Source organism: Drosophila willistoni, chromosome 3R (assembly GCF_018902025.1).
Source record: "Drosophila willistoni isolate 14030-0811.24 chromosome 3R, UCI_dwil_1.1, whole genome shotgun sequence".
Lineage (NCBI taxonomy): Eukaryota > Metazoa > Arthropoda > Insecta > Diptera > Drosophilidae > Drosophila > Drosophila willistoni.
This window is the reverse complement of record NC_061086.1, coordinates 1,514,413-1,533,840: the sequence shown is the minus strand read 5'-3', so window position 1 is coordinate 1,533,840 and position 19,428 is coordinate 1,514,413. Positions and strand designations below refer to the sequence as shown.

The following is a 19,428-nucleotide window of genomic DNA, read 5'->3' as shown; positions in this document are numbered from 1 at the left end:
GCTTAGATATTGTTTTATTAAAGAAATATCAATGTTGATCTTTGAAAACGACCTCCAACAAGGAGGTACAGTATATTTGAATTAATTAAGGAATTGCTACAATCAGGAAAAGCCGTCTTAGTAAGTTATCTTAATAATAATGAAATTGGCAAAAGTTGCTTTTCATTTATTGTAAATTGGAATGCCTATACCTCAATTCCTTTAATTTAAAAAGTCCTCACACATTCCATAATATATTTCAAATTGGAGTAAATTATTGCTGAATTGCTCATAAAAAAAGCGTCAATATACTCTTAAATATTTAAAATTTACTTAGAATCTAATCTTAAATATTTGCTTTAATATTTGGATTAGGTAAATAAATGAGGGCCAAGAATTTTGATGATCAATTTTGATCATAAAAAAATAATTATTTCAAAACATAACTATAATGTGAGCAGTCAATTTGAATAAATAATCATATTTTAACGAAAGTAATCCATGAAATAGATTTCACAATTTTCTATGATGTAATAATACTTTTTAAATTATTCAGTATGTACCTTAATGCAAGGAACTTTTAGTGTAGAAAGCCTTAGGATAAGGTAATATCTAGCCTTTCCCGATCTGTGGCTTTTAGCAAGCATATTGTTACAAGATTAAGTGCTCCCCATGGTGTACCATATAGAAAGAAGAAAGCATTTGGTTGTTGAATAATATTTGAAATCTCAATTTATTAACACGTGCAGACAAGGTGTTACTTCAGACCATAGGGTCAGAGGTTGAAAGCCTAAAATTCGATCATTTCATTGGCACAGGCAAAATGAAGAGGTGACTTTGTTATCTAATTGTCCTGAAGACTTCGAATCGCAATGACCACAGCAATGTGTATTCAATCCTAAGACTATTGAGAGATTGTAACTAACGAATGCATAGTCTAGGTGTTTACCTTGATGTGTTTGTGATGACTATAAAACATTTAAAAAATAATTGGAAATGCGATTTCTCAATATCAATAATAATTATTATTAATATGATGATTACAATTATTGAGAAGACGGAAATGCGTCTTGACAGTTCAGTTGAAATTGTTGTGGTTTTCGTAGTGGGAGGGGGCCTACCTATATTATTAACTAAAAAGTTATTGCCAAAAAGTGTGCTTATTATTCGTTTGTTCGTTACGATGGGTACAGTACGGAAAGCCTTTGAGCTGTCTGGATACACATTCGTATGCACATATGTATGTATGTATGTATATACATACATATGTACCTCCTTATAGTATATATATGCCAGTATTCCTTATTTTTCCTCGCACCCACTCCTACCCCATGAAAATACATAACGCTTCACACACAGTTTCAAAATCGCAGCGTTTTCACGTGAAATTAAAAAGGAAAACTGCCTGCTGACGGCAGCAGCCAACCAACCAGTCGACGTGCTTAAAACCCACCCACTGCCGTCCACCAAGGACCGCGAAATGAGCAAAACTCGTATGTACATACGAGGAGTGTGGGGTATACGTATGTGTATACATATGTGTATGTAATATGTAGCAAAGTTTGTGTGTACACAGCATACGCTTATGTATGCAAGCACATCTACATACTCCCCAATATACATACATACATGCATACATACATAATTGCGAAGGAGTTAAAAATGCTTGCTCGTTAGTCAAAAAAAAGAAGAAAAAAGAAAAAAACACGAAACGAAACCGAGGGCTCTGCCATCGTCAATGCCGTTCTGCAGAGTTGCTGGCGGCTTGCTGGAGATGTAGGAGATGGAGATTCTAAAATCCCCCAACCACCATATCCACACATACACACACACACACATGCTTGTGTACTTACATACATACATCTACAGTACATGTGAGTGGTATGTATGTGTATCCAATTGAATGTGTGGGCTGCGAGGAAAGGGTTTCCTATTCCTCTTCCTTTTCCACTTCCATCATTTGCTTCCATTTGCTGCCAGTTAGGCTCAACTTTTCATATCCCAGATACCCTATGTATGCGAAAATGATAGAGATATCAAGTCAGTTTTATATTATGGAAGCTTAATGACAGGGTATTCTGAAGTCGGTGTCACAAAATCAACCAACAGAATATTGTTCATTTATATTTAAAAGCGTAAACGCAGACGCGAATTTTATGTGTCTTCTCTTTTTGGTAGTCGAGTGTGACTTTTTCCTGCGAACTGCGAAATGAGAATATATGAATGTCTGTGTGCGTGTGTATGTGTGTATAAAGGATCAAGATATACATATACACACTCGTGCTGCCCCCATATACATACATACATAAATACGTGAGTGTGTGTGTGTGTGTGTGTGTGTGTGTGTGTGTGTGTGCGAAACGTCGTTGTATCAGTGCAAATGATGGGATGGCAGCGGCAATGAAAATGAATCCAAGCACAAACACAACCGAAGACACACATATGCACGCACACACATACATACATACATACATACGTGTGTCTGCTTGGATGTATTTGTGTAAAGGGTGGAGCATCATGCGGCACCTGCCCTTGTCCTGGTCCTGCTAGCAGTCGCATTGCCGCTACCAACAAATAAAATGGAGTTTGACAACAAGTTGGCTATTCAAATGAAGTTAGTGTCGATACTCAGAAAAGAGAATGAGTTTCGCCTTGCCACAAGTCCAATCAGCGAGCTGCAACTTGCATTTTTGACGAAACATGGAAGATTTATTGCCCAAACTTACCACTCCAACACACGCAGACACTCACACACACACCTACAGATAAGAATAGTCTGAAAATTGGGAGAAACCTTTCATTACCAATTCCAAGCAGAATAAAAAAAGGTGTCAATAAGACACGATTTCTTGATGAATTTTCTAGTACAGTTTCTCCAAACCTTCTCTATTTCTCGTCTCTCCTCTTCTACTTATTTATATTTAACTTATTGTTTGTACTTTTCAATTACTATTTAGTTCGGGCTCATCCCAGAATGGTAAACCTACGTCCTAGATGAGAGATACATCTCTCCCGAACGGGTTTAATAAGAAGATATGTATATATTTGTATACATAATATTTGAAAGGTCGATCAATTTTATTAGCGTGTTATTTTTATGATTGTTTTTAGGACCTATTAGAACCGCTAATTGGTTGAATTTAATGATTCCATGGACCACAATGAGCAATTTTAGCATCTTATTTCAAAAGTAGGAATTCACGCCAAAACTATCACATAGCCCAGCCGTCTTTTGGTAAATTGTTCTCCAATATTTGAAAAAGATGTACATACATGTATAATTTTTGGCATACATTTTTTGTGTGTTTAAAAATAAGCATAGAAGTTATTTTGGCCGGAAAATGATACACTGGCATGGTCATATAATTTAAGCTCATCGTAAATTTTATATTTGCAATATATGTACACACTTTTTGTGGGGTGCCGATTGCTTCCCTTTGACAAGTTAATATCATGCGATGTAGGCGATATTGACCCAAATGTAACCAAAATCTTTTAAATATCGTAGATTCTAAATATTAATCTATACCAAATTCAGTTAAATTTAATCAAACTTAATTAAAAAAAAAATAATCCTGAATTCTATTTGTGGGTAAATAGTTGTGTTAAGATTTCATTCTTATTGCATAGGTGTCTATAAACAAATTTCAGGCCTGTCCTACCTAGAATCAGGATTCCTGCTAATACACCGCAGTTGCTGATGCCGCAACTTCCGACGGCAGTTATACAGAAATAATGAACGATGATTGCATCGACTACAGCACCCACTCACGCGCGAGCAGACCAGATATATTAATACATACTTATGTACATACAGACGTATACATGAATTCACATGTGTGTGTGTGTTTATGTACAAAACCGAGAGACAAACACACATACATACATACAATAAAGCACATTGGTACATTGTTTTATCACATCTTGTCTCGCTCTCTCGTAATTACCACTCTGCGTGGCAATAATTACCCCCATCCCCACCACCCCCATTGCCATTTCCATTACCATTACTCTCGCTCTCTTTGTCTCTCTCTCTCTCTCTCCAGCTCTCTCTCTGTCGTTCCTTAGCTCTTTACGCATGTTCATGGTTACTGTTAAGATTCTCTCCTTCGATTTCTCTCCCCACAGTCACAAGTTTCAGCTTTATTAATTCTATTGTCATTACAAAAACTGTTTGAAAAGTCGATTTTTAAAACTATTTCGAATTTTATTTTTATTTATAATTTTGTGGAAAAATAAAAAATACGTATTGCTTAATTATTGAATAATTGCCAAAAGTATAAACAAAACAGAATTCAATTGCATCTTCTTTCCTCTCCCATTCAGTCAGTTTGGGACTCTCTTTACTTAATAGTCGGCCGGTGCTCTTAACATGGAGAGTTGAATTGAAATTGAACAGAAGTTGAACGGGAAACCTAACAGCGGCTTGAGATACTCTTGCTGCTCTTGCTCGTGTGCTCGTCTATGTGCACGACGAAGTCAACACGAAGTACACAGGCTACACGCGAAAAAATGAATGCTCACTTGACAGCTCATGACAACTTTTAAAAAAATGTTGCCAATATGAACCATTATAATACAATTACACAACAAAAACGAAGAGGAAAAAGTGGCAATATTACAATAATAAAACGCTTTATTTAACCTACAAGTTAGTAGGCTTCTTATTTGCTTGAAATCGGCAAGGATATTCTAGCTTTACATATTAAAGCTAAATAAAGCAAGTAGCATTTATCGAAATTAACAAATACGATGGCGGGTGACGTGTTTTTTAATCAAACAATACCACAAATATAGTTTAAAACGAACTAGTTAATTTAAATTCAACGTTCTTTTTTTTAATTCAAATTAAATATCAAAATTTTGTGTAACCCATGCAAGGCATCGCGTTGAGGCCTAATTTTTCCAGTTTTTCCCTTTTTCCCACTTGCAATTTGCGCAGTGTAAATCAACTTACGCACACAAGCAAGCGCACAGATACATCGACAACTTGTTTTGGCTCTCTTTGTGCCGACCCCTGCCCTATTGCCGAACAAAAGTGCCCGCACGGTGTCGACCCCTGCCACAAGCAAAAGATACTTTTGCTCTTTCCTGTAATCAAAAACAACAAAAATCCAGTCGAAAAAAATCGTTGAACGAGTCAGACGCGAGTCGGATGGTGAGTTGTATTAATTGTGCCGTAGCAGTGCGTGCCTGTTTCTCAGCGATTTGGATTAAATGAATATGGAATATGAATTGAAAATTGTAATTAAAAAAAAAAACTTTAATTTTTGAAAGTTCGACCGCTTTCAACTTCAAGTGCCGTGCAAAAAAAAAAAGAATGCAAAAGTGAACGATGGCAATAAATGTCAAGAACCGCAGTGTTGGAATTGTTACCAAAAATATCTATTATTGCCTTCGATTTAAAAAATCAAATGGCCTTAATAAGTGAATGCTGTCTCAGTCTCAGTGAATAACTTAACCTGGAATAACTGTAGTTTACCATGTTTCAGGTGTTGCTCTCCCGTCGTACCTGTAAATATCCCTGTCCCTGTGACAGTCCCTGTGACAGTCCCTGTGTACCCGCCGAAAATCGATCGTCAAAGTGCACCGTGTCAATAAAAGTGTTTGTGTGGGTGTAGCAAAAAAAAACAAAACCACAATGTTGCCCGAGACTAATGCAACCGGGATTCGGGTTTGGAATACCGCATTTACCGCATACAGTGGAACAAAATTTATTAATATACGCGCGTTCATCTCATCCCATGCCAGTTGCGAGATCTGCTGGTGTTTCAAGGATCGTCAAGTATCTTAGGAATGCTGTATATTAGATTAGGATAACAGAGTCGAGAAATTTGCTAAAGTATCAATTCATATAGACATAAATTTTCATATGTATATAAGAAAGGACATATGTAGATACCTAGCAACAACAACTGTAACAACAATAACATTTAATTCAAATCAAAGGAGAAAGAGATAGCACATCGAAGTGAACTCAAAAGAAAGAGCAACAGAGATAGCCACCCGAAAAAGAAAAAAAAAACTTTTTAATTGCATTCCAAGTCGAAGTAGTCTTAGAACGAGGACTACGAGGACGAGAGTGTGCGCCGCGCTGCAGTAGGGGTGCGAGCAAGAAAGAAAGAAACAGCAGAAAGACCGCAAGAGAAAGATAGAGGGAGAGAGTGAGAGAGAGAGTGTGCGAGAAAGAGTGAGAGAATGGGACCAAAAAAAGGGTGCGAGATGTGCTCTCCAAATCTAATGAGCACGTGGTCCATGAGAGGAAGAAGTATGCAAAAGAGCCAGAGTGTGTGTTTTTTTATAACGCTTCGACGCTGCGTCAACGCCGACGTCGCCCCTCTTATTGCAAATACGAGTGTGTGTGTGTAATGTATGAAAAAGAGACAACTGTCTCGCTCGTTATAGCAGCCAACTAGGAGTAAAAGTGTTGATATTAAAAATGCAAAACGCAGAAGTTGGCAAATTAAATCGGCGGGCGTACCGCGCAAATGTGCACTATCTGGTCTCTCTCTTTCTCTTCGATCCAGCATACACACACACACACACAGTTACCAACGACCCTATGTGTACGTGGGACATCTGTGTACTTGATTTAGCTTTTGTTTCATTTATGTACACATATGACAGATGTGTGAATACATACATACATACAATTTGTGCGTATAGCGGTAACATACAAAGGAGGTACCGCTTCTCGCGGTGATTTTCTCTCTTTGCCTCGCCTTATCCTTTTTCGTCTGAGTGTGTGTGCGTGTGTGTTTTTTTGTATGTTTTTTCTACCGCTTTTTCTCTCTCTCCCTCTCTCTCTCGCTCTCTTCCAATTAATTGACGACGACGGACAGTTTGCCCCGAGTTTTGTCAAGTGCTCAGCCAATGAGTGGGTAGCTTTTTGGGGAATTAAAACAAAATTTGCATTCGTCTGTCAAGTATGTGGAATGTTCCGTTACCATTACCGTTGCCAGAGTCGTTGGCTATCATCTCAGAACGCCAGGTCGGTCGCTCACCTGTCACTGGTCACGGCAATTACACCCTCACCTCACCCTCGTTCGTGGTGTTGTTCTCTCGTCTGCTTCGCGGTCCCTTGTATGAGTTTTCGGTCCCTCGGTTTTGTTGTAGCCCTGCCTGCCATATCCTGCTCTCTGTTTAATTAGAATTCCTTCCGTCATTATGCAGTTCCTTCGCAATTCGACCGGATGCCGTTTAACAGTAAACTGCAAAAAGGATGTGAATGTGTGAATTACGATTTAAGGCAAAGTTAACTTAAATTGTACAATTTTTTTTTCGTTTTGTTGTATTTCACGACTTCCAGGTGTACACCACTCCCAACTCGTCACGCTACATGCTCGATTCAAAGTTCCTATAATATTTAAGTCTAAAAAAAATAAATAAATAAAACAGTACAAAATTACTTACGTTTAAATTAATTATCTACAATACAAAATCTACAACATAATCAAAATCAACAATAAAAAAACGCAACTAAAACACACAAATTCAAACTGAACTGAGATCCTTCTTACTTTAATGGCAATTCAAATCGCAAAGGAATATCAATGAGTACCAGGAACCGAACAATTGGATTAACAATGCAATTCTAAAACCATCACATAAGCTCATATATTATATGAAATCTCCCATGCAACAGAAACAATTAAGGCGCAACGATTAAGGATGAACTTGACTGTTTAGGTGAGTTTTACATATGTTTTCGCATTACGATATATCTTAAGACTCACTTTGAGACAAAAAGTATACGATAGGACAGAAAGTCATTTTAGGTCCTTACCAAATAAAATTCCAAATTTGACAGTCGTCAATAATTAATGCGACTTCTAGAGTTGATTTGCGTTGTTCAGATTGTAACTAGCCTCTTTAATCAATTTAATTACAAAAAATGCATAAATGGTGTTGATGAATTATTCATAAATCATATTATTCGAATCTCAAACTTTATAATACATACTTTCGGTAGTGGCGAATCGATGGGAAAACGAATTATGGACAGTTATCTTGTGGATAAAATATGGTTCTTAATGAAAATGTATGTAGGAAGAATATCGGGATTTCCCTACCTACCGGGATCCGGCTTTGTCTATCATAGAAATAAAACATAGATCCAACAAACTGACAGTTCGAGCTGTTCTCTAGATACTATAGCAAGTTCATCGCTAAGTTATAAAACTCGACTTGTCATTATCCTAGTTCTGACCTGCCCCAAGGTCGAAATATTTGGATTAATTAAGCAAAATTTACTTGGGGGCAATATCTTCAATAATATTTGTCAGATCAGATTGTGTTAGTTGCATTAGGCGATTTGGCTGAAAAGACACAGACCTGTTCCAAGGGTTAATTGAGAAAATCTCTCCCTTTTAGCTCAATCTACAACGACAACATAGCCAATTAAAATCATTTTTGGGGCAATGACGAGATGCCGAATCACCCTTTGACTCGACGTTAATTAACAGCCACCTCTAATTAGCCAATGACGGAGCACTTTGTTTTTGTATATACAAATGTACATGCATATAAAGATATGTACTTACTTACGACGTATACATATGTGCATATATACGTATGGGCTTGGAGGGAACCGAACCTAGCCGAGCCAGAAGCGAACGCGACTCGGTCGCGGCAGAGTAATTAAGCAGAGCCCCCAACTCGGTAGTCGTCAGCAGAAACAGCAGCAGCAGGAGCAGTAGCTTGGAGAGGGGAATTGGAGAAGCTAAGACAATGATATGAGAAGACGAACGAGAAGAGAACTTGAATATTACGCTCTTTCAATTTTATGCGATGCTGCTGTATGGAGAGCAAAAACAGAAGAGTAAAGCAACAGTGTGCGACAACCGCCAACGCGCAACTTGATTGGTCGGTCGTTTCACTTCCACCTTCCCAATTCCCCTGCCAACTCAACCCAGACCATAGCATCTCATACCCATGCCATTCGTATCCGCATCCCCATCGGTTTTTGTGCTGCTGCTGGCACATGTTCATATGTTTTGTTTGATTTTGTTTTTGCTCGCTCTGGCTTTCACATCCACCTTGCTGCTGCGCCTGCAGTGCCATATGTGTGCCTGGGTGTGTGTGTGCGTATGTGTGTGTGAGTACGCGTACAGAAAGTTAATTGCTGCCTTTCCTCCCCCTCGCCGCCTATCCACCACACCACACTTGATTCGTTTGGCATTGCTACTGGTTGGATCTCGCAATCCCGTGATTCGTTATCGTCACCCAGAAAAAGGGAGGAACTCTTAGGTCGTCATTTACTCGCCCAATGTTAATTACAAAAGCAACCAATTAAGCACTCAAGCGCTTAATACGTACATATGTATGTATGTATGTACATACAAACATATACATTTATACAACTGTACGTTGTTGGTTGTGATACATTCATACAATATATGTATACAATTTTATATTTATTTACTGTCTGTTCGCTCTTTTCTCCATTCCTCGTTCGCATTAGTATTCGCAAGCGCAGTGAACACGTAGTTTAACCAATTAAAACCAAGCTCGAGCTTTATTTCCATCTCATCGAGGCGTAGTAACCCATTGTAATTATCAATTTATCGGCCGTGCGTTGGATAATTGAAAAGTATCGTAAACCCAGTCAGAGATGATTTCTGCAGGCATTCCGAATGCATGAAAGATACCTTTCTTGGATTCTTCTCGCACTAATTGTTCGCATGGGTGTGGCCAAAATAAAGCAAATTTACATACGAATGTAGATACATGTGTAGTTACTTGCATACATATTATATTATATGTATATGTATGTACATATGTATGTATACATATGTATGTACATATATACATACATAGGTATATGCGAACATTTTTACTAAAACATCATCCCCCAGCCAGCAGTCGACAGTCGACAGACCCCAGAATTTCATTTCTTGTAAGAAATGAGCTTTCGCCTTTGCCACACACACACTCACACAACAGCGTGTGTCCTCTGCCTCTGCAGCGGGCCATGTAAAGAAGGCAAATAGCAAAGGGAAGGCGCAAAAATCGATAATGCCGAACAACGAAATTAAAATAAAAAACGACACTGAAACTGAAATAAAAAAAAAAGCTTCTTGGTAGGAATATTTTTGTCTGTGCCTGGGATTGGGTATGTGTGTGTGTGTCTGTTTGTGTGTGTGTGAGTGACTGGGAAGGGAAGTGTGGGTGACTATGTAAATGCGATGGGCAAGAAGGGACAATGTGAGTGGGGGTGGCGTCTGCTGAGAGCTGCTCAGCTATTCTTTTTACTAAACGAAGGAGAAGGAGTTGGGGATGAAACATTTTTTTCTATGTGTTTGTGAGTGTGTATGTACATTCATATACCGAAGCAAACAAATTATAAACGTAAAAAGCAAGGGAAATGGAAAAGACGTTGAAATTCAACTCTATTTCTTCATTGCAGGAAGAAAATGCCGACACTTTTAATCCTTCGGCCATTATCTTGACAGATCGCAGTTACTACTTTCATTCTCTTCTTCGAAAATCAATCATTAGACCGATTCACAATTTTTATTTCTGTAAGAATCGGTTCAAAATATTTGAATCTAAAGATGAAAGAATTTTTTGGAAAATAAACTTAGGCAAAATTATTTAATAACTTTTGTTTGATTGTGATCACAAATATGAATGTTCAAATATTTATTTATTTCCATCACTTGTTTTTTTGTAACTGTACACATTTATGTACATACATACATACATATATCATCTTTAACCAATTTTCTATTTCAGTTGATTTTTAATTTGAAGATAAAAACCATTGGTCCCAATAACAGTTGAAGACCCTTTATATAATTAGTTCTTTCCACTTCTAAAGGGAGAACCCTATTCCTTTTGTTTGTTAGGCAAAGGATGGAGGTGCATACACCGATAGGAGATAAATATAAAGATTCGCAGGTACGAATTCAACAATAAGACAGACACTCTCACACATAATTTGTGTAACATGTATCTCCTTTAGTCTTTTATATTCAGTCATCTTGAAAAAAACAATAAAAATCTACATCTATACAAACACCCACACATGTAAAAAGTAATTTCATATGTTTTGTATTACATATCAAAACAGTTCGTTATTTATTGTCTATATTAAAAATGATTCAATTCAATTCTCTGCTTTATTTACCTAATATTAGTTGTTCTTAAGATTATCATTTTTAAATTTAGACAGATAGATACATTTATTCATTTCGACCAAGAATATTTTGGTTACACTCTACACTCCGTTTAAAAAATAGTAAAACATTACAATGATCAGCACACCACTAATATACCCTTCTACATTGTGTGTGTGTTTGTATGTTGGCACAGGGTATAAAAAAAAGTCGTAAAAAAGAAACAAAACAAGGCCTGCTTGGATGTGGGGCGACTATTGCGGGGTAAGAGTAAGGGTGGGTGGTTGGCTGCCTTGGTCCTGGTCTAAAATGAGATGAAAATGTGTAACCATAATAAGAAATCTCGAAAGCAAAGAAATATGAAAAAGACTGCAACAAAAAGAAAAAATAATAAGAAATCGTCGCTCTGAGAGACAGACGACAGCGACAGCGCCGCGACGCGACGCGCGTGTAATTGTGTACTTTATGTTTCTGCTCTTGCTCCTGCTTTTGCTCCTATGCGGGGGCTCATTCACCCCTCATTTCGCAGTGCGCTGTCCCTTTTTAGCGACACCCACAAGCCAGTTTCGGCTTTGCTGCGTTGCTAGCGACGACGTTAAGTTAAAGCTGCATTAAGTAAGGGTAAAAGAGATAGCAACTACCATGGATAGCAATGTCGAAACGAAGCGCAGTCGGCGCAGTCAGCGCATTATGTATAAATTATTTATTTACATTATATTTATACTCGCACCCGCTGGATGGAGTGGGTTGTGGAGGAGGAGACGAGACGATGATATAAGGAGAAAAATCGTGCAAATGTCGACGTCGACGGCGACGTCAACGTTGTGCTCCTGCTGCTTTTTTTTTAAGTCACAGCTTCAGCTGCGCCCCGCCGTAAGCCAACGTTATTGCTATGGCAGCCGAGCGCTGGTGTCTGCGTGTGTGTTCAATTACAAATACATACATACATAAAATAACAGAAAAAAGGGGTACAACACAACGAAAGCAGAAAAAAACCAGCAGGCTAAAAGGAATATGAGAATGAGAATTAGTAGCCGAACCACCCGAACACGAAGAAACCCGATTCAGATGCAGGAGACAGGATTGCGAATTATTCGGAAGAAGAGGTGGAAGGTTTTTTTTTTTCTTTTGGAGAGCGACGGCAGACAAAAATAAAGAGAGAAAGAGCATGTTATGAAGAGAGCGCAACTGCAGTTTTTCTCTCTTTCTGGCTCCGGCATGCTAATTAAATTAAAAGCCTCGCTTGCTCACACTCCTTCTCTCTTTCACTCGCTCACTCACTCTCTCAGCAGTCTCTCTTTATATACGTATACATTCTCAAATTATGTATACGCCGTGGGTACATAAACAAACCTCTCTCATTTTATATGCTTCTGCTTGGCTAACTCTCCCACACGAGCGTGAGCGAGACGGAGATGGGTGGCAATGATTGTGCCGTTCTTATTGTTTTTGTAGATGGGATGCTGCTGTGCTACCGCTTTGTCGTTTCACTCGCGCTCGTTTTATGAACGCTTTTAAGGGGTCTGGGTCTCATTACAGTTACTGCTTCGTAACCCTAAACCCACATACATATACAAACGTACAAACAAGCAAACATACATACAAACATACATACATCCATTTATACGTGTGTATGTATGTATGTACAAACGAACAGTTCTTAAACCTGGGTATTGTGCGCGTCAATGAATGAGCCGCCGGAGAGTGGAGAGAAGCTTACGAACGCAGCTAAAGTAGGCGTGGCGTAAGAAACAGAACCATATTGGGGCAGACTCAGACTGCCTGGCTAGCTGGGCTTGGCTATAGTGACACAAATCTGCATATCGCACATAATTATCGGGCCTTGAATTTCCTCCAAATGATGTATGTACGTATGTATGTATACACATACATATACATATACATATACATATACATATACATATACATATACATACATATGTACATATTGTATATGTATACATGAATACATACATCGATACATAATTAGGAGATGGATAATTATGAATTCATAATTTACATTGTCTCTTTTATATCTTTTCTAATGACTATACTCTGAATTGGGCATATGTATATACTTTTGTTGTTAATACAAGCCATTATCCAAATGTAAATCCAAATAACTGTATTTAAATTTGTTTTATGATGAATTTCAACTCTCTGAATTTTTTATCGCATCTCGCTTTGAAATCAGCGGTAAAAATATGAATTTGCATGGAGAATGAATCTACGATATAGCCAAATTAAGCCCGGCCCTCTGGTTTTAATTTATACACACATACACTATGGACGTATGTACATACACGCTCCCAAACATTCATAAATATACACAATATACATACATACACATGTATATATACGTCTTCCGTCTCTGTATGTATGTACACACAATGTTCTCATCCCAATCTCACCCACTCGTTCTCATACGGAGATGGAACTCACACACACACACACATGTCATGGTCATGAGAGTGTTGGTGGAGCTTGTGCGTCGAATATTCGCACACTAGTGCGGTCGCATCTTCTGATTGGTCGTCCAAAGCGAGAGTCGAGTGCGCCCGCGTCCCTCTTGGCATGACTGCTTTAATTAACTTTCCTATGCCGTAAACAGTGTCCATGTACTTAATTGGTTCAGGGGACTCAGCTATCAGACCCGGACTCCACCCACACATGCTGTGGTTCACAAGTAGACAAGGGGTCAATTCGACAGAGACGACCGTTGTCTCATTTGCATTCCAACTCAAAATCCATTTGAACCACAATAAGTTGTAGTTATGATCCGTTGGCGTACTCTGTTTTTTTTTTATTTATTCAAAGAACATCACAATTTGGTTTGTCAAGGTGTCTCCGCCTTCTGCCCCGTCCTTTATAATGCGACTTTGCCATTGTAACGGTACTCAGTCAAAGGACAATGTATTTGTATTTAATTTGACTGAACAAGTGGAGAGAAGTATTGGCCACAGAATCGTGTATACAAATGTTGATCAGTTTTTCTACATGCTTTCCGTTTCCGTCATTGCCTGATTTAGTTGAGAAACGAGAATTTTTCGGTTTCTTCGGTTTCACTCACAATTTGTTGGGCTTGTCGCAATCACCGGGTAACCCAGACTCTGACTCGGTCCGACTTGCACTCACGTGAGTGCTGTAAACGTGGGTGAGAGTGTGAGAGTGGGTCAAGTTGCCGGGCGACGACGCGTCATCGTGGTCGTTCACGTATATATATATAGATATATATATACTTATATCGCATGTTTGACCACAGTTTGTTTGTTTGTTTTGTATGTGTGCGTGTATTTTAGCACCTACTCCTCGTTGTAAGTGTTCGCTTTTATCTTTACGGTCAATAAAGGTTTTTTTTTGTCCGAAATGTCTGCATTAGGGGTGGGAATCCACATACACAAGCACAGAAGCACACACACATTCGAACGTACGCACATTCACCTATAATCCTGCTTGTTGAATGCTCGTTCTCGTGGTGGCCGCACATCAGCTGTCGAATCCGATGGCGATATCCTAGCAGACACACACATCCATTTGTATGTGCTTATGTGCTGTGTCACTTCCCATTTCCATCGGACAATTCCCAACAATTGTTGTTGTTGTTTCCCTTTTAGGCGACGACGACAACAAAACATACCATAAATCCCCCAATTGAATACCGATTATCGGTATGGGAATGGTCGACTTATCGTATATCGATTTCGTAGGCTAGCCAGAAAAACTTTAAAGAGTCAGAGGTCTAATCACTAGTTTTTCTCTCTAAAAGTACCCCCACCATTCCCCATTAAGTACAACTATTATATACATACAGTAGATGAGCATGTATGTATGTACATATGTATGTATGTATATACATAAATTGAGCCAATGACAATCGCTCTGGTCCATGTACAATGTACATGGATGGGGTTGCCCGGCAAAGCATTAATTAGTCACAGCCAACCACCCTCAATGCCGGTTTTTGGGGTTTAATTGGCGACGGCCACTAACAACGAACAACGAACGGCGAACTGCGAAGATGACTGCCAACAACGACGAATGCTGTCGCTTGGTGGCAGATTGCGCCGAGGGGGAGAGACAACCGGACAAAGGGCAGAGCTAGATGTTGTGCTGGAGTTGTCGCAGAAGTTCTGTCCTGTCATTGGCCAAATCGAAAAAAAACCGGCATTATCTGCAGAAGTGGATGTGTTTTTGTATTTGTCCTTCTCGGCTGCCAAGTTTCATTCGCTTATTAATGAGCCAAACCCGTTCTTAATTAAGGGCTGAAAGCCGCTGAGTGGGAGACATACAGTTCTCTGACTGGTTATTACATGGAATGACTTTGCTGCAGAGTCGAAGGGTTAATGTACCCTCTCGCATGTTATATACCTATGTATGTATATTGTAGGTATAAGGAAGGATATCCTAACAAGTGGCCAAAGTAAGTAATCCTCCATTCCAAGATTCGTAACAGAGAACCCCAAGGGGCGTGGCAATCAGCATTGAACCACTATCTTCTTGGCGTCCCCATTTGGCCATGTTGAAGATGTACTTGGTTCCATCTACATAAATATTTTGATGACGATGACAAATTGCTCTTGCTTATGAACATTGTAATTACATGTGAAATTAATATAATTAAATAACTGTTGTTTGAATGCACACATAGACACATACATACATACATACATAAAAGACAGCGAAGGCGGCAATGGGCTCACACACACAAACACAGACACACACCCAACATACAAATTTGTTGAAATTAAAAATTTCAACGAATTCCGAATTTTAATGTGACCATAATTATAGTTACGGGATAATTATTAGACAAATTATCATTAAATTGGCGAATCATTATCGTCTTCCTCTTCCACTTGGAGCGACGCGCACTCAGGTACTCACTGAGGCACCTAACCAAACTAACCAAACCAAACCGAGCCAACACCAACACCATCTCCAACTCCAACACCAGACCCAGAATTTGTAGGTATTATGTGTATGTGTATGTGTGTTCGGTGGTAACCCAAATACAGTAGGTATTCGATATCATTGTTACTCCTGCATAACTTATTTTAAACTCATTTTGTCAATGATAGTGAGAGATCAGTGTGTGCATTTGTTGAGCGGGCACTTAGACGGGATTTGTTTTAAGGATTCTGATATTAGTTAGTACGGGCCATGACATGAAAATTGTTTCGAATTGGTTTTTCCATGGGAATCACGCTCACATCTCTAGTATACGATGATGCAGTATATGTATGTATATACATACATAAGCTAAAGCTCCTTCAGCAATAATCTCTTTTAATTATGAGTGAAAAGGCGTCTCGACAACTTCCGCTCCGCTCGCTTGCCTTGCCATGCCCTGCCTTGCCGCTCTTATTGTTCAAATTGCTTTCCGAGTCATCTTCTTCGAATTACAGTTTTGAATCACCCGCAATCACACCTCTTGGCTCATACACACACACACACACACACAGAGCGAAACACACAATAGCTCCCATCTCGTAGTTAACTACAAAAACAAGTTTACGAAGAGAGAAGAAAACAAAGAGAGAAGAGATCCATATTTCGGAAAAGTGTGAACGAGCAAGAGATATACTGATGGTGGGGGATAAAATGAGAAGAAAGAAATACTCGTATAATTAGTACTGAAAATATATCAAACACTCAAACCTGGTGGACAATTTGACCTGTTGGGGCCTCCGATATTGACAATGGAGTGCATATAAAAAACAAAGTCTGGCCAAGTCTGAACTTGGACTTCGGTTCGCGAGCGAGAACAAAAAATTCTCATATGCGTGATTGTGATCGGACGGCATATTATATGGTCGATCCCAGGCAATCAAAAAAAAAAAAAAAAAAACAAAAAACTAAAAAAAGGAACAAATTAACAACAATTATCTTCAATACCGCCAATTAAATTAGATTGGCTTCAAAAAAAAAAAAAAAAAGAAAACCTTGCACGGCGGGATATGGCAAATGGTCGGGTCCATTGACGTAGTTAAGTCAAGGACCTGAAATGCACAAATTTCTGAAATCACCATAACTCGCACACATCGACATCGTTTCGAATACCTCGTCCATCGATTCCACACTTACTTCTCTAGTTTAACTAGAATCTTAATTGCCGTTTGCAAATCAATTCAACAGGCAAAAAATAGGGCCTTTCTTAAATACTTATGTATGTATATACATACATATATCGATTTTAATTAATCAGAATACTGCATGAATGTGTGGTAGATATATTTATATGATATTCGAGTGACACTCTTTGGCAAATGTTTAAACGCTTATTCTCTTTGTGTTGGAAACAACACCAAGACCACGTTCCGCATAACTTTTGTTTTTGCTGCTGTTGAAACTGCGCCGAAAATTCTCCGCTTGCCCAGAATTAAATTAAATATCGTTGTGGTGACAATATTGGTGCTCCACTCTGTTATTATTATCTGCGGGGACGTGTCCAAAGACGTGGAAGACGCGAGTCGAAGCCACTTCATGCATTTGAAATAGTTCAACACCTCTCAGTGTGTGTGTGATACAAATTGTGTCGTTGCCAGTTTTTGGGCATTGAACCTTCTCATTTCTTTTTATTTTTTTTTTTAGTTTTTTTGGGGCTTTAATGCTCCACATGGCCATGCGCATAGGAATACTAGTTTGATGGGAGCCAAGGCGACTCCGGCTCAAGTTCAAGCCGCAGCGGACTGAGAGAGTAACTCAGCATTATGCATACTGACAGCGTTTGCGAATAATACCTGAACCAGGTAAACACACATATGTATATATTGTCCGTCACATAAATACAGACATAGCCAATTACGTGAACGCAATAATTAATTACGGCTCGATAAATATGGCAGAAGGCGCAGGGCAGGCTAAAGTGAAATCATAAGAAACCAGAGGGTCGGACCAACTTTTAATGATGTATGTACATATATACATATATCACATGAGTAGAGTCGTTTACTCTTTTTTCTATTGGAACTTACCTTCCCCCACCATGACAGACCTGAAAATGATTAGCAATTACATATTTGCCCAATTGATCCACCAAAACAGTTCAATTGGACTTACTGGGTTCATAACGAGGCTAAAGGATCGAATTCGACGCTCCAATTTATAAATTATGAAAATGTCTTCGCTGGTGTCAATAATGTAACAACTGTTGCCAAGTGTTTTCTCCCATTGGTATGATCAGTTAATTTAAATATGAATCTAGTTTACAGCTTTTCAATCAGTTAAATCATATTTAAACATGAAACGCTTTCTTGATAAATCATTAAAATAATTCAATACACATATGTATTTATCTACTTACCTACACATACATAGACACGTACAAACATATATACATACTTGAACCGCATACATATGGTTCGTCTGCCTCCCTTAATTGCAAGCCTGACCACAAAACATTTCTTAGGGTTATAAAAGCGAGACAAGTTAGAGTGCTAGAGTAGAATAGGCATCGACTACGTGATACCTTTGAAGTTGTGGAGTTGTGTGAAAGACAATTGGAGTCGTGGCAGAGTAATTAGTGTCTACTTGGCACTCCTGTTGCGTCCTGCAGGTACGAGAGGAACAATCGGCACTCCGTGGTAAGGCTTCTATCCTGCATGTTATGCAGGAGGTTAATATGCTCATTGTGCCCTTCGGGTTAGAGGGTATGCAAAAATTGCATAATAACACATAATTAGAAAGCAGCAGCTTCTTCTTCTCCTCCTGCTTTGCGGCTTTTGCATTGTCGATCGTCGTTTGTTTCCATGCATATGGTCTGCGAGCTTGTGCAAGGGTGTATAATAGCTTTGCCTCACAACAGCAGTGGAAACCTGCGGTCCTGATGCGGTGATTACCGTGTGACTGAAGGAATCCCTTTGCCGAATCCGAAAATTTTTGCAGGCTTGTCTTAACTGGCATAGGTGAGTACGTGGGCTAGCAACCAGTTTTTCCACATTAAAATAATAATACTCCAACGCGATCTCCTTCTGGTCCACTTTTGTTCATTTCCAATGGCGATTTTGGCTTTGATTTTAACTTATTCAATCGTTAAACTTCGACATGTGATGAAATCGTTAGTAACTGTTGTTTCTAGTGAAGTCCTAAAAAGGACTCCTATTGACATAACAATGATAATGGGAATGAGACTCAGTACACTGAACTATAAAAACCAGAGGGCCGTGTCTTACTTAGACCGCGTCAAAGTTTGTATACCCTTGCAAGTTTTTTGTTACTCTTTCCTTACCTATAGCAGTTTTATCTAAAATAAGTTATTGATGAAAGTCAACGTTTACCACCGATTGTTCCTATTCAAGCTATATGATATAGTAACCCTGATCAAACTTAA

At 38.8% G+C, this 19,428-nt stretch overlaps 1 protein-coding gene across 7 annotated transcripts in view; it reads left to right on the top strand.

Annotated features, from left to right (window-relative positions):
- Positions 1-5,101: 5,101 nt before the first annotated feature.
- Positions 5,102-19,428, top strand: part of LOC6651299 (zinc finger protein 2) — a 48,004-nt gene continuing 33,677 nt past the window's right edge. For 6 of the 7 annotated variants that reach the window (XM_047013590.1, XM_047013593.1, XM_023180046.2 and 3 more), the window contains exons 1-2: positions 5,102-5,137; positions 7,289-7,668. The gene's annotated coding sequence lies outside the window, so the exon portion shown is untranslated. The other variant, XM_047013587.1, reaches the window with a different exon arrangement.